The sequence below is a fragment of the Sapajus apella genome, unplaced genomic scaffold (assembly GCF_009761245.1).
Source record: "Sapajus apella isolate SASKATOON/1434 unplaced genomic scaffold, GSC_monkey_1.0 scaffold151, whole genome shotgun sequence".
Lineage (NCBI taxonomy): Eukaryota > Metazoa > Chordata > Mammalia > Primates > Cebidae > Sapajus > Sapajus apella.
The window spans coordinates 774,102-794,876 of NW_022437091.1; the positions used below are offsets into that span (position 1 = coordinate 774,102).

At 42.7% G+C, this 20,775-nt stretch overlaps 1 long non-coding RNA gene and 1 gene segment (V, D, J or C); one reads left to right on the plus strand and one right to left on the minus strand.

Moving 5' to 3' along the window:
* LOC116541484 overlaps positions 1-20,545 on the minus strand; it is a 271,561-nt gene extending 251,016 nt beyond the window's left edge. The window contains exons 1-2 of the long non-coding RNA XR_004264829.1: positions 20,314-20,545; positions 1,402-1,406 (exon numbers count right to left, since the gene is read on the minus strand). This is a non-coding gene — a long non-coding RNA (uncharacterized LOC116541484). The remainder of the gene's footprint in view (positions 1-1,401; positions 1,407-20,313) is intronic.
* Positions 1-20,775, plus strand: part of LOC116541450 — a 544,521-nt gene that overhangs the window by 487,591 nt on the left and 36,155 nt on the right.

Sequence of the window (20,775 nt, forward strand, 5' to 3'; positions counted from 1 at the left end):
TTCTCAATGTCTTCAGAGTTGAACTTGACAACTTCCCAGCCTTAACCATCTAGTCAGCACCCCGTGATAAACTGAGGTCAAAGAGGGCAACCAGCTGGTATTGTTAGTCAAGCGAGTATCTGGCCAGAGCCCTGCTGCCCTCATAGGAATTAATACTGTGGAGTTTGGGAAAGGGAGATGAGTCCCTGAGGGCTCACCAAGGCTGCCCATCTGGGAGAGGGCATGGGGAGAGTTCTGAGTGGGGAAGGGAAGACCAGATGGAGAGTCAAGCAGCAGGTTTCTGTTATGAGGCATCTCACAGTGTAAACACTGGCACTGGCGGTAAACTCACCTTTGGGACTGGAACAAGACTTCAAGTCACCCTTGGTAGGTAACAGAAACCATGAGGTAACTTAACTGTGTGTTCCTTTAAAACGGGATACTGCAGAGGGGATATCCTGGCTAGACGTCGTCCTTCCTTCCTTCCATGGGAGGTGATGTCACTGAGGATACATACCTGCATTCAGTCAGTTCTCGTGCTATTTTTGAACCTATTACAGATGCTTTCCTTTCCACCTGTGAAAATAGAACCTCTCTGCTCAAGCTGCTTCAGTCTTTATTACCATGTGTGTGTTTCCTTTAGAGCAGTGGTTTGGGAATTAATTTATCATCAGGACTTTGTCACTCTGGGCAGCAGAATGAAAGGGCTCTCAAATAGAGAACAGAGAGTCCTGAATACTTGGATAACTTTTCAGGAGTGATATGTGTAAATGGGATGAAGTAGGCTAGAATGACCTCCTAATGACTGTTTTGGAGACATACTAAGGAAACTTGCTTAACATCCTACACCCTTAACTTGTTAAAACACTGGTGAAGTAAAATCCAAACCTTGACCCTCTAAGAACATAAACAAATGCCAACCCCTCCCCCCTAAAGCATTGCCATGTTTCATTATGTGCAATTATGAAATGAATACATGATCATTTTTATGAAATTACATAGATGAGTAGTTTGAGTATTTTGAACCCGTGAGTAAGATGCAAATCATAGAAGTTCTGGAGCACCTCACCAGGCAGTTCCTCATACGAAGTGGTCCCTGAAGACAAATAGTGTACCTGGGCATGATTTATTTGCCATGTTGGTTTATGCACCATTCAGGGACCTGTTTGAAAGCTGATTATGTCTCAGTGTGCCAATTTGGGGTCTCAATTAACTGTGTTCAGTGCACTGAAAAGTGCCCATGTTTACAATCTAGAGGCATGACAAAATGGCCCCATTCCCGTAGGAAAAAGAGAATGGGACTGTGTATGGTGTGACACTGTCAGTGCCACTCTGCCTTGTCTCTGCCATGCTGAGACTGGCTCCAAGGTTTCCCCAGGAGGTTTTTGTTAGAGCATGTATTGCTGTGACAATAACAATGACCTGCGCTTTGGAGCAGGGACCAGACTGACAGTAAAACCAAGTAAGTTGGAGGAATTGGTCAATCTTAAAAGCTGACCGGAGTGAGTAATGGTGCTGTTCTGGGCAGTTTCTGTGGGATTAAGACACTGCCACTCCCAGGAGATCTAAGCACCTGGTTTCTTTGTGCCTCAGACCCTGGGCTGGTTGGAATTCTGTGAGTTGATGAACTCTGGCAATCCTAAGGATTAGGTCAAGAAGTAGAAAATTTCACTGGTTTCTTCATTGGCTCTGGATATATAAAAATGCTAAATATAAGCAAGGCATGGTGACTCACACCTGTAATATTAGCACTTTGGGAGGCTGAGACAGGAGGACCCCTTGAGGTCAGGAGTTCGAGACCAGCCTGGCCAACATGGCAAAAGTCTGTCTCTACTAGAAATACAAAAATTAGCCGGACATAGGGCACATCCTGTAATCCCAGATTCTTGGGAGGTTGAGGCAGGAGAATCACTTGAACCCAGGAGTTGGAGGCTGCAGTGAGCCGAGATGGTGCCACTGCACTCCAGCCTGGGCAACAGAGTGTGACTCCATCTCAAAAAAAATGCTAAATGTAATATGTAAAACCCATATTTTGTGATAAGACAAAATTAAAAGACCTAACAACTCAAAAATCAGATTTTTCCTTAAAAAGAACCCCTCCACACCAAGAGAAGTACAACCAGCTCTTTTGTTGGTTTTGTTTTTTTAATTATTCTTTGGAAGAACTATGGCTGAGAAAGTGGCATGATGCTCCTGGTCCCTAAAATAGCCACTGGGACCCCGATGTTGACCTCCTGTGCTGGGTGGGATGGCTCTGCCCAACCTTGCTATTGTCCTCATGTGCCTCTGGCATGAGCATTCTGTCAGAACCCAGTGTTCTAAGAACAAAACAGGGGATTTAAGATCAAGTTCAGATCTATTTACACAGCCAGCTATTAATTTTAGAGAACTGTCCTGACCTGCAAAGGAACTGGGAATGGAGGCTGCAAGGTGGGGAGACTTCCACTAGAGGGGAAGGTGATCTCACTTGCTCAGTCTCCCTCTCCATCCTTCCCGTCTGTTGATTATTGTAAAGCCCCATAGGACTGTGTAAATTATGGAGGAAGCCAACAAAAACTCATCTTTGGAAAAGGCACTACACTCTCTGTTAAACCAAGTAAGTGTTGGGGATTTAAAGACTATATCAGTAAGTGCAACTAAAGTACAATGCAGAGTGAGTGAGAAGAGACTTACCAACTCCTTTCTCACCGATGTCTTCCCCCACCCCTTCGCCCTTGAATCCCACAGAATTGCTCCTGTCCATGCCCCTGGCTGTTCCCAGTCGAGACCAGCATGTCCTTCTGCTGGACATAGGAAAACTCCAGACGTCATAGTATGTCACAGGGCCCCCTCCCTCAGATAGCAGATCTCAATTTTGATCACTCACATCACCGTGGGGAGTGGCAACCTTGTCAGAAATGGCCTAATGGAAGAGGGAAGCTTTATTTACACCATCAAAGGCCCATGGATGACCCACAATCTGTGTGACTGCTGTGTGATTGGTTTTCAGACATTAGCTTTAATAGGTATCATAGGAGAAGGGACAGGGTGGCTACTGCATGGGGTTTTTTGTTTAGGGAGAACACACTGTGGAACTCAAACTCCGGCTATGCACTCAACTTTGGCAAAGGCACCTCGCTGTTGGTCACACCCCGTGAGTTCTTGTGGTTTTCTAATTGTCCTTTCTGGAAAGAAATCCAATGGGACCTGTTGAAACACAGCTGAATTTAATTGCTTTGCTTAGCATGCAGTTGTTAACTATGTCTGATGTGTGAGCAAGATATGAATACATGTTTCCCTGGAGGCTGAATTTGGTTATCAGGTCTCAGGGCAGTTTGATAAACTGTACTAATACTGCAATCAGTGTTTTTCAAAGGTCCACAAAGCAAATTGTGGCTTTGAGAAAGCAGAGATAAGAAGCAAAGCTTTGTGATAGAGACAGAAACAAACCAATGAAAAGGGACGCTACCAAAGCAGTGGCATAGCCAAGGAAATGTGTCCTCAACAGATAAGTGGCGAGGACCCAGTTGAGCTGATGCTTGTGTCGTTTGATAGAATTGAGAAATAAGGTGAGTGGGTTGGGCACAGTGGCTTATGCCTGTAATTCCAGCACTTTGGGAGGCCAAGTCAGGTGGATCACTTGAGATCAGGAGTTCAAGACCAGCCTGGCCAATATGGTGAAACCCCATGTCTATTAAAAATACAAAAATTGCCAGGCATGGTGGTGGGCACCGGTAATCCCAGCTACGTGGGAAGCTAAGGCAGGAAAATCACTTGAACCCAGGAGGCGGAGGTTGCAGTGAACTGAGATCGTGCCACTGCATTTCAGCCTGGGCGATAGAGCAAGACTCTGTCTCAAAAAAAAAAAAGGAAAGAAAAACAGGAAAATAAGGCAAGGGGACTGAGGATTCAAGTGAAGGGAGGGCAGCAGGAGTTACAAGCTTAGCATGGCTTTCTTCCTCTGAGAGACTAGTAGAATAATGTAACTTTCTGTAGAGAGAGAACAGCCCTTAATGTGTCACATCAGTGGGCTTGCTTCTCTTTGGATAGTCCCCTTCCTCACTGTAGGGACAAAGCAGGTCCACACATGGACTTCGCCCCCTTATCTAGGCTGGCCAAGTCAACCCTATGGGAGGGGCAGAGAATCCTAGTACTGTGGAGGGCCTCCCCATGTCCACTAGATTATCTGTAATAAAGCAGAATGTTTATACGAGTTGCAAAACTGTCGGAGAGGGTAATCGAGATGGATTCTAAAAAGCAATATTGAAAATGTACAGGCTGTCTCCACACTTGCAGAGTTCAGTGTGTTTTTTTGATGTTGGGTTTTTTTTCCTGTTAGAATTACAGAAACGGGTGCTTTCCTGCAGGCACACTATTTGCAAAAATGTCTGCCATCTCACATTTTGGTAGTATTTCATCAATAATCCTCTGCACACAAACCAGCTGTGACAATAAGGTAATGGGGCTGATTTGTTAACAAATCGAGTTTATACATTTCAATGAGTGGCCCAGTCAAAGCACTCAGCTTGAAGCCTCTAACACTGCCCATCGCTCGCTCCCTCATTGAAATCACCCTCAAAGGGCAAAACATTTTCTTTCTGTACAAAAAAGAAAATTTTTTTTCACAATGTTTTTACAAAACATTTTCATAATGGCTTTATATTTTAAAGGTGGATTTCACTTTTATTGATAATCAAAATCCTTTCAGAACCGAGACTAATATAGAGGAGGGAATCGACTAGTTGCTGATACTGTTTTGGATCCAAAATAGATGTAATTATAAAATAATGTCATGGGTTGGTTTGTGTGGCTCATAAACTGGCTCTCAGGGGGAATCCTAGACAGAATATTTCAGAGGGTTCAACAGCCATTTAGATGTTTAATTCCTTTTATGTTCACTAAATCAGCCTCTTTAATAAGCACACAAAAAGATAGCATGAGATTGAAGAAGTTTTGCAAACTTGGACCCAATAGAAACAGTGAAGACTTTCTGTATGAATTGAAATATAATCCCAAATAAATTCATTTTAGAAAGATATCAGGTCAAGGCCTTTCAATGGGGAAAGTGCCTATGATGCCCTATTTATTCATGGAGAGTAAAGCTGCTTCCATTAAAAGAAGCTGCTTCCTTATGTTGGTTTATGTAGAGACACATAACACTGTGACTACCACAGGAACCGACAAATACATCTTTGGAGCAGGCACAAGGCTGAAGGTTTTAGCAAGTGAGTATTACAGACAAGACAGGCTTTATTTTAAAGGTTGCTGACGTTCGTGTTTGAGGGACAAGGAGAGATAGGACAAGGGGAGTATCCGTGTAAACTGTGCAAGCTAAAATCACTGCTATCTGAGGTGGCAATTCTGGGTCCCTTTACTCTGGACAGCAGGGGTGAGGGAGAGTTCTGAAGATCACCATGATGGACTCACTGCTGATTTCATAAGAATTGTATCCAACATTAGAAAAATGTTCATGACTTGAAGACCTTGAGAAACTCCTGTAAACACAACAGGAGTTCTGTGTTCTTTATTCTCTTCTTTTAAAACTATGTTCTCACTTTACATTTTCACTCACTTTTCTACCTCTTTTTGTGTCTCTCTTCTCTGTGCAGCTCAGTGCATCATCTGGGCATTCATATTTTGAGAAATCATCTCAAGGGGAAATCATGTCCAGATCCCAGCATGTCACTCAAAGCTCTCTAAAATCTGGGCCCTTTCTGTTCTCTAAATTTATTTCTAGCAATTCCCTTTCATGAATGTTCTGCTCCAGGAAAACTAGGCATCTGCCTCCCTTGAATATTTATACATGCCCACACCTATACCTCGTGTTCATACATCAGATATCCTGGATCTACCACCTAAAATAGGCTTGCACAGGTGACAAAATTTGGTCTCACCATCGCTTAGCCTTGAGATCCAGCACAGGCATCACCAGACTTAGTTTCATAGGAAGAGTGTGAAAAATTATATCATTTTTTAATTAAGCAGGCCAAGGTAAGAGATCCATCAAAGAAGCAAAGTAAGGAGAGAGATGGTGTCTGTAATGGGTTTGGAAAGGAGAGATCTGTCCCTGAAATAACACTTATATAATCCAAGTAGGAGATTTATAGGGCGTGTGTTTCTTGATTTTCCTTCAGAGTGGTCCGTAACGTCAGTTGTTAAGCCCCTGGTCCTCAATGTGGCCAGGGGTGAGGAAGTGGGAGGAGACCATTGCTGCCACTCAGTGGTGATGCCAATGGAATTTTGGGCTCAGACTTTCAGTCAGGTACCTCAAAATTGAGAGAAGCTTGAAAGGACCATGCAGGAAAAACAGGAGAAGCCACCTTCTTAATTGTAAGAGAATTATTTCTGATCAGTCCTTAAACTGTGTTATGTCCTGGGGAAGGGACAGTAAGAGTGGAAAAGTCTCCTAGGACAAGGATAGGAAGTGGTGAAAAGTCTTTTTCCTGGTAACTAGCAAACAGGGGATTAAAAGATATGGAGTTGGAGTCCAGGGTGGATTGCAGGGCAGAGAGTTGCATAGGACCGTCTCTAGTTCGGTGGGTTGAAAATGTTGGGCATCCCCTCAGATGTTCCTGAGCTGACCTCAGTCAGAGGTGCATGGCACCAGCACCTGGAAGGTGTGATCACCACCGCGACCCTTCCTGCCAGGTGGGCCGTGACAGCTTCTCTCAATCCCTCCCACTGTGACAACAGTCTCTCTGACTGCTCTTGCTTTGGTGCCATGGACATAAACCTTTCCTACTTTGCCCAAATGAGGTATATAATTTTCAGAACCCTGGGGAATTATTATCTAAAACACCAGTGGATTTGCTAGGATTTTGGCTTTCAGTATGCTGGTTCTGCGCAGGAAAACTCTTTCTTTAGAACATGTAGAAAGACTATCCTTTATTTACCCAGGGTGGAAACAATCCTGAAATCCAAACTGGTACTGGGATCCTGTGCCAGGTTATTACTGTGACAATTACTTAATATTCTCTGTGCTTACAATATCACTCCTTCCAGAAGATCTTTAGGGAAAACTTAGTTCATTTTCTAGGAGGTTTTTGCTCAGCTGAAGATCACTGTGTGAATAATAATGCAGGCAACGTGCTCACATTTGGAGGGGGAACAAGGTTAATGGTCAAACCCTGTGAGTATCTCTGCTGAATCCATAATGAATGCTCTAATTTCAAAAGGAAGCCATAGCACTGAGCTCTGTTTACCTAATTTTATTTTTATATTAATTCTAATGGTTACATGTTATCGATACATGGCATATGCATATGTGAAAATGGACATACGTGTAACTGGCATGGGAACAAATGTGCTAAACAGATTCCTTGTCCTTTTCATCTTAACCGTTTGGGTCAGAAAGTCTGACTGAGTAGAACACAGGTTGGGTGAACACTGCAGTGGGGGAATCCTTCTCCAGCGGCTTTGTCAGGATTATGCCTCCTTGCTGGCCTGGTCAGAAGGCAGCTTTGTCAGGAGGTGGAGGGATGAACTATGTAACCTCAGAAGAGCCTTTCCACCTGACCATGCTGTGAATAGACCACCATGATAAAGTCTTTTCCGCTGGCTCTTTGGCCAGAGTCCCAGCTGGAGGAGCACGCAGGCCAGATTTGGGGATTGAAAGGGATTTCCTGATACACATTGGCCTGGTCGATTTTGGTAAAGCTTTCTATGACTGTGTAATGTTGGCAATAATCGTAAGCTGATTTGGGGATTGGGGACAAGTCTGGCAGTAAATCCAAGTGAGTCTTCATGTTAACTCTCTCAAACCTGTCTGTGCAGTTTGAAATATCTCAGAAATTGCCTCCTCCTTTTTTAGCCCTAATGTTTAAAATATCCAGTTATGGCTAGTGTTTTCTTCCTGTCTATCAAAACTGAACCCTTGCCTACTCCTCAATCAAAATAACTGGAGAGAGGGATCCAGATGAGCAGGGTAGGAAGGCCATTGGCATATTCGGCTGTTTTCTTAGAGAGCAAACACATTAGTACATTCCAAAAAGGCCTGTCAGGGAGCAGTGGATATTACAGAAGGTGAGAGTGTGCAGCACATTTCATGGCCTCTTTAGTCTGTACTGTGCCAGCCTCACCGTGGGCCATTGGCAAATACTGCTTCTTTCCAGCCAAAGACAGGTCAAGTGCTGGGAACTCTCAGGACTCACAGTCATGCTAGTGACCGCACAAGAGCACATCTCCCAGTGCGGATTATCCAGAATGACTCAAACTTGGCATATAATTTCTGTGTCTGTGTCTCTCAGTTCTCTTTGGCTTGGAGCCTTATTGTGGATTTGCTAGAGGTAACAGGAAAGGAATTGATTTCATCCTAATTCTGGCCTCTTCTGAGAAGTTATTCTCTGCAAGAGTCCTCAGGAGCATCTTAGAAACCACCTACGCTGTTCAGAATTTTGCTCCACACACCAAATTGTGTTCCCAGCACTGTTTGCTCTGGTTTTGGCTGGGGCTAGGTCCTGAGACAGTTCTGGAGCTCCAGGCTTGACAAAGCTGGGTAAGGGCAAGGGGGGTTGTACAACAGAGCCAAAGGGCTTCAGGAGAGACGTCTTTGATATAGACATTAATAAATTTCTAAATGGGCTTCTATGTACTAACCTGATAAGACTCTCTGGGGAGAAGGTCATCCTTACCTTTGCAGCTCTAAATATGACACATGCAGAAAAAAAAGAAAGAATGGAGAATGTCTGTTACAGTACCAAAATGAAGATAATGGGTATAAACATTGGATTTGTTTTAATATTAAGTTTACGAAATGTAAGGCTTTCGGAAGATCTATCTCAGGATATGTTTATTAGGTCAATGAACTATTTTATCAATGTGACTGGTACACTTCAAAAGAGAACCCTAAATGGCAGGTGGGGAGGGTGGCTAATGAAAAATATGGCATAATGGTTAAGAATATGAATTTTGGAATCAAACTGTTCAGGCAAATCCTAACTCTGCAGGTTACTTAATCTTTTTATGCCTCACTTTTCTCATCTGTAAAATGGGGATGGTAATAGTACCTAGCTCATTGAGATGTTATGAGATTAAAAGAGCTAATACCGATAATGGACTCTGCATAGTGGCAGGCTCATAGAAAGTTTTCAGTTAATATGTTTTTATTGCTACTAGGTCAGGTTGCTGGAGGGAAAGAAGGAAAATGGAAGTGATCCCCATTTATAGTTTTTGTAAAGTACAGCATTACAGTGTGACTTTGGCAGCACAAACAAACTAATCTTTGGGCAAGGGACAATTTTACAAGTAAAACCAGGTAGGTCTTGTTTCCAAGTCAACTGTAGTTATCCGCTTTGTTCATTTAATCTTCTCTGCCTCAACTTCTAACCAAAGACTCTTACTCTTAGGTTGTATTTTCCTTTTATAAAAGTAAGTAGAATGTGTGTAAAGTCTGGTTAATATAGTCTTTTCTAACTCATTTGGTTTCAGCTAGTGGCAAAAAGAGGGGTGTATTGGATCTGGAATTCCTAGGTTCACGCTGAGACAATGTCAGTTTGGCTGACTTGGAAGAAATAAAAACATCAAATGTGGGTGTTTCACACAAAAGAAGGTGATTTTACATAATAATATACTAAAGTAGAAGCCACTCCTGTGACCACAAGAATTATTCAAGTACTGTCTTCCAAGGAGAAAATGGGTAGCATGGAAATGGCAACTTTTTGTCTGGGGGAAGAAAATGTGGAGAGAGAGAAAGGGGACTATTAATTGTTTGGATTGTTAAGAAACATGGAAGACAGTACTTCTCATTGGAAGGATATTCAAAGGTAATCACCAAGTAGAAGTCCAACTGTGTATCGCATACCCCTGGCAAACTTTATAGAAGAAGGAAGCTGGGAGCAGTGGCTCACACCTGTAATCTAGGTACTTTGGAAGGCTGAGGCAGGAGGATCACTTGAGGCCAGGAGTTCAAGATCACCCTGGGCAACATAGTGACACTCCCATCTCTACCAAAAACAAAAAAATTAAAAGAAAAAATAGCCAGGCATGGTGGCATGCACCTGTCATCCTAACTACTGAAGAGGTTGAGGCAGGAGGCTATAGTGAGCCAAGATCACACCACTGCACGCCAGCCTGGACAACAAAGTAAGATCCTGTCTCTAAAAATATATATTTAAAAATATAAATAAGTTAGGAAGGAGAGGAAGAAAAATTAGCTTAGTAGGAAAGTGTTCTTGTACTGGGCAGAAACACTGTCATCCGGAGCAAAGAACCTCTTCTTTGGGACTGTAACAAGACTCACCGTTTTTCCCTGTAAGTCCTTGCCAATTGAGAGAAAAAGTTCTTAATCCTTAACGACCAGTTCTCACATCCCAGACACCGAAGGAATTTCTAAATGAGCTTCCATGCATTAACCTGATAGAACTCCCTAGGGAGAAGGTCACCCTTACCTTTTCGGCTCGAAATGTAAGGCATGTTGTAAGAAAAATTGGGAACTGTTAATTGCAGTGCCAAAATGAAGAGAGTGGTTAAATATTGGGCCAGTTTTAATATTAGGTTTATAAAATGTAAGCCTTTCAGAAGAACCATCTCAGGGTACGTTGATTAGTTTGTGTCTGTGCAGCCCAATTGTCCAGCTACTTTGATTAATGTTGGTAGCTGATCCCAATATTTAGGGACTTCCTTGAGAAAACTTCTTTGTGCTCAAAATTGCATGAATTGGCTGTCACATTACCTAAATAATTGGCAGATCTGTTTTACTTTGTGCTGTATAGACGCAGCCTAATAAAAACAAATGCTGTTCTGTGTTTTTTTCCTAGTCTGTCTCCTCTCCACACAGAAAGTTTCCCTTCTACTAAACAGCATCTCTTCACACAAAGAAAAGATGGGTAGCAAGCCATTTGACTTATTGCTGCTGCTATTTTGCATTTATATGACTCCTTTCCTTGGAAGAGATTAAGACACTTTATACGACTTATTAGCTAAACAGATTGACAGCCTAATTAGGAAGAGAGAAACAGACTCTGAGTATCTTTTTGTGGCTGCTGTTCCTACCCCTCATGTAGAACATTTGGTCAGATGGCTCTTTGAGACAGAAATAAGACAGGGAGGTGCTCTCTGTTTGTGGTGTGGGGCGTCTCAGCTGCATGTGAGAGGTTGTCACAGGAGGTAGAACAGTATACTAAATAGGTCAGGGCAACTGATACAGCCAGGAAAATTTCTTTCCCCTAGAACCTGTGTGTACTCACCAAGCAGAGCGTGACTAATTTTGACACTGTTAGTGTGTGTCTACTCTTCTTGCCTTTGTTTTCAGACCCCTTCCTCTCTAGGTCCTATTCCTTCGATCTCCAACTCCTTGTAAATCCTTGCTTTCTCCTTTGAACTCCTGACTGCTGTGCCCATGCCCAGCGCGGGTTCCCCCATGTGCGCTGCTGCCTGCCTCTACACTATCAGCTGTGTTTCTGAGGAGTTTCCTAGCTCCCTGAGTGATCTTCAAATGGCTCAGGGCCCTGAGGGAATCTTTCCTGAGGGTTGGCCCCAACAAGAGGTGGAGGTGGCTGCCAAGGGACACAGACTGCCTGCATGAAGGCTGGAGCTGGGCCCAGGATGAGGAAAAGCATCGGGAAGGAAGAGCTGACACGGAATAAGGAATACCATGGTGTTCATGATATGTGTGTCTGAATCCTCTCTCATGCCTGAGAAGCTTTAGCTTCCACCTTGGGACCCAGAACGTGTGGTTATGAAGAGATGACAGGGTTTTTGTAAAAGATTGAACCATTGTGGACAGACAGGCTTTGGGAATGTGCTGCATTTCGGGTCCGGCACTCAAGTGATTGTTATACCACGTAAGTGTGTCTTTTCTCATTTCTGTAGGCTGTTGTGTCTGTAAATCCTATGGAACAGTTCACACAGACACACATACACACACCCATTTTCCAGTCACTGATGAGATACAGTCTCTGGCTCTACCTACACAGGCAGTTGGACCATTAAGATGGTCAAACTCATTTTTTAAAATAACTTTGGTTCCATTTAATGCTGCAACAGCAAAGGGCATTAGCATGTCGTGGGAACCTAATCTATGCTCACTCACTGCTGTGGGAGGACAGTCATTTCTTCTTCTCCCTTGGCAGTCAGACTTCAGAATCCAGCTGACCTTTTCCATGCCTGTCTCTTCTGGCAGATTAAGTGGTTATTTCCACTAACTTTCTTGTGGAAAAACACACAAGACAGATATATTCTCCTTCAGTTTTTACTAAGAAAGCTTTGTGGTTATTTTGACAATAAACTTCAGCTAGCATAGTCCCTGCTATTCATGTTAATAATATCTTGACTTGAACCATTATATTTTCCCCACATTATTCACAATGCATTTCAATGCTGTAACCCACTGCCCCGTCCCCAGCCCATCTATCCTCACAATATTCTCTAATAAAGTAAACAGGGTCATACATCATCAAACATATGTCACAGACAGAAAAGCTGAGACACAGACAAGTTACATAATTTAAGTCAAACCAAAAAAAATCATAACTGGGATTAGAGCTTGAGATTCCCTATTTTCTTACGGTGAACTGTCTTGAGCTGTCACTTAGTGCCTTGAAAACATAATGAGCACAGGCCACAGGCATTTTCAGAAGATGAAACTTGACTGAAACAAAAACTGACCGATTGCTTTGGTGTTTTCAGTGTATCCCCAAATCTTTGCTATTGAGTCATTTGGTGTCAGTGGCAGAGAAGAGCAGAGGAGCATAGGAGGTTTTTGTAGATCTTAGTATCACTGTGTCTTATAACAACAAGCTCATTCTGGGGACTGGAACCAGATTACGAGTCTTTCCAAGTAAGTACTAGAAACCAAAAAGCCATTCTGAAAAGGTGTTTTCTTTTATTTATTTTATTTTATTTTATTTTTTGAGATGGAATTTCGCTCTTTGTTGCCCAGGCTGGAGTGCAGTGGCATGATCTTGGCTCACTGCAACCTCCACCTCTCAGGTTCAAGCGATTCTCCTATCTCAGGCTCCTGAGTAGCTGGGATTACAGGCATGTGCCACCACGCCCAGCTAATTTTTGTATTTTTAGTAAAGACAGGGTTTTACCATGTTGGCTAGGCTGGTCTCTTAACACCTGACCTCAGGTGATCCACCCTCCTCAGCCTCCCAAAATGCTGGGATTACAGGTGTGAGCCATAGCACCCAACTTGAAAAGGTGTTTTCTATAAACAGGCACATTCTCACAGCACTGCAGGCCACCCTTCCCAACTCTGACCTCTGTAGGGGCCTGCAGCACCTATAGCTGCCTGGGTCCATGGTCCCTCAGAATGCTGTTTCCACAGATAGAACTCTCTATAAATCAATTGATCTACATGTGAACAATTTAACCTATATGTGAACACCATGGTGCTGACGAAAATCTTATCTGCAGTGAAAAGAAGACACTAGAGCATCAGATGCATTATGACTCTAAACAAGTTATCTTTTTCCCTCTTTTGCATTTTTATTTAAAATATCGGGGAAGATGAAGCAAGTTCAATTTCTCCAGTTTGAAATGGTTTATAAATTATGCTTCCCTTGTATGCAGAGAGACCTAGATTGACTTTGGGTGTTTAGTCATTCGATTTCATCATCTGTGTCTGGAATCTATAATGGGCAAGGGAATCAAATGTAATTAAGTGAGCAAACAATCTCCAATAGCCAATATTCCTACATTGTTTCATTGTTTTACGTGCTTTGCTCTAGACTTTTAATCTGGGCTTTATCTGTAATATCCCCAGAAGGACAGTGAACGTTTTTGTTAAGGTTTTTGCGCCTGTGTGGATAGCAACTATCGGTTAATCTGGGGCGCTGGGACCAAGCTAATTATAAAGCCAGGTAAGTCTCAGAGACGTGACTGTAAGGGAGAGGAGACACTAGTTGAATAATGCACAAAGTGTAGCATGTAGGTTATATTTTTAAGAACAATTCAGCCTGCTGGAGACAATGCATTCAACCCAAATGGAGTCTCCACTCCCAGTAAGGAGCAATGTCAGCCACCAGCTCTTTTGTTTGGTCCCGTAGCTTCCGGAATGAATAATGCTTATTAACTAGCCCTCTAAGACAGCAGAGTCAAGTTGTTAGGGAGTATTTAATTCCCTCTGATATGGCTAAAACTTTTCCAAGGACAGAACCAGCCTCATTCCATTGGAAGAGCAAATTCAGAGAAAAAGGAAAGGGTCACAGCCAAAGACAATGAAATATTCAAAGATGAAGAATAGCAAGTCTGCAGCCCTCCTGACATCCTTGCCTCAGGCTGCTGTCCCACATGGAGAGCAGATACCTGCAAAGCTCTAGGTCACTTGCCGGGGTTACTCAGGGTTCTGGGCTTTGGGATGTAACTTAAATGGCAGTGTCAGGGCATGTCAGGGGAATATGAAGGCTGCAGCAATGCCTGCAAATCAGCTTTTGCTGCACTATGACTGAGGTGTTCTAAGCCTGGAAAGACACAAAGCTGTCCTCGCCCCATCCTGCCGTGCTCCTCCTTGAGGGTTAGCGTAAGGCTCTGAAGGACTGTGTGAATTATGGCAGTGGTGCAAACAAGCTCATCTTTGGAACTGGCACTCTGCTTGCTGTTCAGCCAAGTACGTGAGTAGTGGCATGTGTTAGGTAGATTCTGTGTCCGTGGCAAGTGGGAAGCAACAGCCACCCTTTGGTGGAAAGGAGGGCTGAAGGTTGACTTTGTTCAGTGCTGTCATCTCTTATCTGACACGATATAGCAGGCTTTCAAAATTTCCCATTCTTCTGGATGGCACACTACAGTCAGGGAAGAGGAAGCTTGCTAATTTTATGATAAACCCCAGGGGAGAAAAAGACTACTGTGGGAAAATTTAGTTGATAAAATCAAATTGTTCTCAACTAAATGTTGCAAGCTTATGCTTCTGTGAACCCAATTTCCCAGTCATTCATTGGCTCCGATCATACCTTTACCTGTGCAGATACAACCTCTGCTAATAACCTATTTATACAATTCTGTGTCTGCTGGTCCAAGCATCATCTTGTATAGGCCATGCTTTATTTTTCTTCCAAAAGAGACTCCAGAGCCATCCTTGGGAAGCGTGCTGAGAAGTCAGGCAAACCTAACTCCCAGGAGTCGAGGAGAGGAAAGAGAAGGCTAAGTGTAGCTTAGCTCAGTATTGGAACCGTGATCCATGTAACCATCACTCTGTTTCCTACGTTTGTTTCCCTTTTGTTTTCCCTAGAATAAGTGCTTTTTGTTTGTTCTGGACACCCACTGCTCCCAGGATAAAAGAGAAATGAGACCAGTTTTTAATACTTCCTCTTTAAAGAATCAACAAGTTATAGTCATGTTAGGGACTTCTCTCTCCAAGCTTAAATTTCTATTACATAAGAGCTACTTTTAACCAAAAAATCAGGGATGTGGTATCACTGTCTGGGATGCTCACCCCTCTCTTTTTTCTTCAGATACTCTGCGTATGCAAAAACTCAGCCAATGCTCAGCTTTGTGATAAAGACGCTGTTGCGTGTCTTTATCTCTGCCTTTAGGATACAATCTTTTTATAATAGAAAATGTTCACTTCTCCCATTTATTTCATGCCTGGACTTTCTTAAGGTGGTGGGAGATGGTGTGTCATTACTCTCTACCCCTTCCTGGCTGAAACAACATATGAGTCCATGGTGGAACTTCTTTGGGGAAAAAAAAAATAGGACTGTTTGACTTTTGCCGCTCTTCCCTCCTGAAATATTTTTTAGGCTATCAAATAAGCACTATTACGCATTGAGGAGGCTTTGAAATAACTTCATCAGTGAGTCTGGAGGTGAACTGGGATGGCCGTGTAGCTAGAAAATATCCCTGTGGGTGTAGGAATGTACTGTCCCTTCAAACTTGTGTGTCTAGGGCTGAGCTCACACATATGACAGCAAGAGTTGTTAACAAATTAGATTCAGCTTTGGCAGTTTTATGCTTAGAAATGCAAAAGAATCTTAAAAGCTCATAAGTTTTGTATTTTTAAAGGAGAAATGGTTTGCTTTATGTTGCAGAACCAATTTTTCTTTCCATCATAAAAGGCCAATTTCCAGAAACGCAGGGAAAGGACCCCCTCACCACAGTGCTGTGCGTTTGGTCGGGTTTTACTAGGGGTTTCAGCAAAGGCAGGAAATGCTGTGGGAATAACAATGCCAGAGTCATCTTTGGAAGTGGAACTCAGCTGGTGGTGATGCCCAGTAAGTGGCCATGTTTTATTGATATTTGACCAAACAAGTAAGTCCCATGAAGTTAGTGGAGATTTACTTTAATATTTAAACAAATGTACTTCTTGAAAAATGACTTGCATATACATGAAATATTCGTGATTATTGAGACTAGAGCAATAATGAGATAAATAAAGGTAAAATGAGACCATCCCAACTCACCTTTAACATGGTGGTTTAGCCCTCTTTCTTCTAGAGAGAGATGGGGCCATGGTTATTTACAGCCAGAATGTCTCCTAACCTTTGTTCTGCAATGATTTGTGTGTTTACTCTGATTTTAGCCACAGAACTTGTTTTCCATTCTATTAAAAATGAGTATCTATCTTATTTTAAATGCTACTAATATTCATAAGGTATCTTCTTTGTCTCTTGTGCCTGCATATATATTCATTTCAAAAAGATCTAATAAGAAACCCAAACATTGTTGCATTTTGACAAATGTCCACATCTAGTCCCATAATGTCAAATTTCACTAAAAACACAGCCTGACAATTCAAATCCAGTGGAAGAAGAAAACGACTCAGAAATAGATTGACAATCCCAGATGGCTTTATAAACACCTAAAAGGAAAATTCGGAGTGAAATGAAATGGCAGGTGTGATAACATGATTTTTGTTTAATGATCAATTCCTCCATGGGGAATAAAACTTTTTAAACACACCGCCTTGAAAAAGAGGGAAATAGGCATTCAGGAGCCTGGCATTCCCAGGTGTGCTCCTGGGGTGTTCATTTCTCCACATTGCCATCTTGGAGACGACAGGACCCATCCAAATGTCCAAACAAAAAAATGATATTAAGAGGCAGGTGTCACCATATTGACTGACTGTTATTAAACCCTACAACAGGTTATAAGTAAGACTATAGAATGACCAACCCAAGGAGCTTTAAAATAGGATAGCCTAGTTTTAAATGGTTCAGCCATGGGAAATGCTGGAAGACAAGGAAATGAGGTAGATGACTCCATAGGTTTGTTTTATATCTAGTGAATATATCCATCCCATGTTAATTTTTTTTAAATGACTATGATAAAGAGCATCTTTGGGGTCAGGTAGACCATGAGGAAGAGAAAATGGTACTTGGTTCTTTAAGTGTCAAACAAGGATCCAGCCAGGGTTGATGGCAATGGCATAAGGCTTGCATCTCTTGGTGGTGAGATACCACATCCATGGACTATGGAAGGAGAACATTTCCTAAAACACGGGGATCCCTCTGGGCCAAAATGAATGATGCTCACAATCCCCAGCTAGAGCAAGGCTATAGTGAGTACAGCAAACATAAGGCAAAGTATCCTCAGAATTTGGTAACATGGCAAATTGTAGAACATAAGGCTTAGAGCCAAGGTCAGGGGAGGGCTCTGTAATGCAGTTCCTTCTCGGGTGAAAATCCAGGTATGTGCCCCAAGTGACCCATTTCTGCCCCATTTTTGTTTGGGCTCTGAAAAGTGGATTCCTAGCTCAGTGGCTGTCTGCCAGGTATTTTTTGCCTACAGTAACAGAATTATGTCTGATATCGGAAAGGAGTTTGTTGAATTGTTGCTTTTATAATTCACTCTCAGTGTCAAATGAGGTCATTCAATTTCCTCCTGCACATTTGCAATAAGCAGCATAAAATTCAAGCAGGACAACTAGAAGACAGAGAAAGATGGCTGAGCTGATAATGAGGCCTGTTTATTACAGGAGAAGAGACAATATAGGAATCTGTTAAGTCCCATGAAGGTGAAATAGCCATCAAAAAATATTTACCAAAAAAAAAAAAAAAAAGTCACTAGGAGTTTTTGTTATGGTCACAATCACAGTGTGAACACAGATTACAAAATCATCTTTGGAAAAGGGACACGACTTCATATTCTCCCCAGTAAGTGCTGATTATGTGATTTTCTAATATTGACTCCCACCAAGTTAAAAGCGTTGAGTGTGTTGAGTGGGAAAGTTTCTAAGACTGTGGGTGGCCTCTCGGTTCTGGGCTCTTCTCATGCAGAGGCCCAGTCCTCACCCTTTCCGTAGCTGAGCCAAATACCAAATTCTCCCCTCCAGGACTGCAAAAGCTGTTGCCGGCCTTCTGCTACCCAAATATCAACTATCTTTTTCATTGTTAGGAAGAGCAAAAGAATCATGACACTTTGTCCAGAACTTATTTTCTGGTCTTTCCCCCAGGCTTGTCCCTGGTAACCTTTGTTTGGACAAATTGTTAAGCCCGGTGTGGTTTTTGGCTCCAACTAAATTGATTTTGGAAATGACTCCAGTATACCTATGACTCCTCTCCTTCCACCCTCCATAAAAGATCTATTTTTCTCTGGCCTCTGCTGAGATTTCTGGCTTTGATGCCCCATGATCTCTCCTTTCCTTTGTTCCAGGGATAAGTGAGAGGTGGCTTTTTAAAGAGCTACTTTCGTGTTAGAGACAACAAAGATGATATGCCAGCCAGCAGCACATCTTGCATTGAGCCTTCTCACTCTATGCCATTTTCCAAATATTTTTTCTTTATTTAGGATAAATGACCACTCTCTTTTATTTCTAGTACAGCAAAGAGTTCATCATGATGTCAGAAACAGGGATTTCCTTTGGAATATTTTTCACAGGCTAACAATTGTTAGAAGTCAGCAAGCAGTTCAGAAATGCATCACTGGGCTACAACTCCATGTATGGAAGCTCATCAGCAGGGTAGACAGGCAAAGCAGGAACATTTTGATTATACCATACTTCGTAGAGATTCGACAAGAAGTAGGCAAATACGTGCTAAGAAAGAACAAAAACTATGATTAAGTGGGGAGATTTCTAGATGATTCTAACAGGGAAGATGACTAACAAGAGGAAATTTCCAGGAAAACCACCAATGCCAGGCATTCAGGATTTTTGTTATGGAGGAAATCACTGTGGGGATTCAGGAAACACACCTCCTGTCTTTGGAAAGGGCACAAGACTTTCTGTGATTCCAAGTAAGTGTTTCTAGCCATTCCTGATTTTGATCAGCAATGGCTGCTTCCCCTGAATATTTTTCAGTGTACCTAGAATGCTTTTGCCCCCAAGAAAGGTTTAGAAGGAGCTGGGCCATTAGCACTGAGCAGGAGGATGAACAGGTTACTCTGTTATATTTCAAAAGCCAACTGGACAGTCATGACCACACACAGAACTGGGCACTGCACTGCACCATGACCTCATTGCCTCCAGCTTCTTCTGACCACACATTCTGGCTCAGTTCCCTCCTCTGATCCCAAGAGACCAAAGCCCTAGGCAGAGAACCAGACATAGAAAGGCTTGTCTGAGATCTAAAAGCTGCAGGTTTCTGCTTAATGCTGTTATTAATTTTGATTTGCCCAGATAATATACTAAAATTTCTCATTGTAAACCATTCAAATTACAGATAAAGGCCAGGCAAGGTGGCTCACACCTGTGATCCCAGCACTTTGGGAGGCTGAGGTAGGTGTATCACCTGAGGTCCATCGAGACCAGCCTGGCCAACATGGTGAAACCCCACCTCTACTAAAAATACAAAAAGTAGCCGGGCATGGTGGCAGTCACCTGTAATCCCAGCTACTCAGGAGGCTGAGGCAGGAGAATCACTTGAACCCGGGAGGTGGAGGTTACAGTGAGCCAAGATTGTGCCTTTGTGCTCCAGCCTAAGTGACCAAAAAAATAAATAAATAAATAATAAATAAATAAAGCAAACATTCCCCTTGGCCCCTTCCTTCATTATCAGTTTCCTCCACCCCAAAAGTGACCACTGAGACCAGCTTGGTGTGTTGTAACGAGTTTCTCTGTGGAATATGTTTATGTGAAATCGTGTCTTCAGCCAGGGAAGCTTGAGAGGGAAAGGGCTCAGACTGCTGTTTGCAGGATTTCAATTAGATATAAGGAACAGTTGCTTGAATGTAAGGGCTGCTAGAAAAGGAAAGCTTTTTAAAAACTAGAAGCTCTTAATAACTAGACAGCTCTTTGGTCAGAAAACACATTGGCTAAGGACAGGAGGATGGAGTCGGTGACCTCAGAGTCCAGCCAGGACTCCGGAGGACTCTGCGGAGTGGTCCGTTTCATAGACTGCCTTTGCGATGCCCTTCTCTCTTGCCTATTGTCTAGTTGCTGTTACAGTCTGAGCTTTTGTCAGAGCAGCTCCTATGCTGGGAGTGGTCTGATTTTCTCAGCACCTGCGGGGTTTTTGCAAAGAAAGGAAACCCTGTGCATACTCTGGGTCCGGGAGTTACCAGCTCACTTTTGGGAAGGGGACCAAACTCTCGGTCATACCAAGTAAGTTCTTCTTTCTGGCTAATTATTCTTCCCAAGAACCCTGTCTTCCATCATGCAGAAGCTGTCAAAACACAGGTGGTGTTTTCTTTGCTTGGTTTGTGTTGGGTGGTTCATGATACCAGTTGGAAAACAAGGTTATTAATGCACATATTCCCTGGGGCTTTGCACTTGGACTTTTAATACCCATGTAGTCTCTCCCTGTGAAAATATGTGAACCTCTACGAAAAGAAAGGTCCAAGGAAAGGGTAGGGGGAAGCAGGAATTGGATGAAAATAGCCAAAGGGCCTGCAGGAATACAAACAAGACAGGATCCCAGGAGACAAAGCAGTAGCCACTTTGAGTGAATTTCCCAGGAGGTGCTCCTGCCAAGGCCCATTCCTTCAAGGAAAATTACAGCAAAT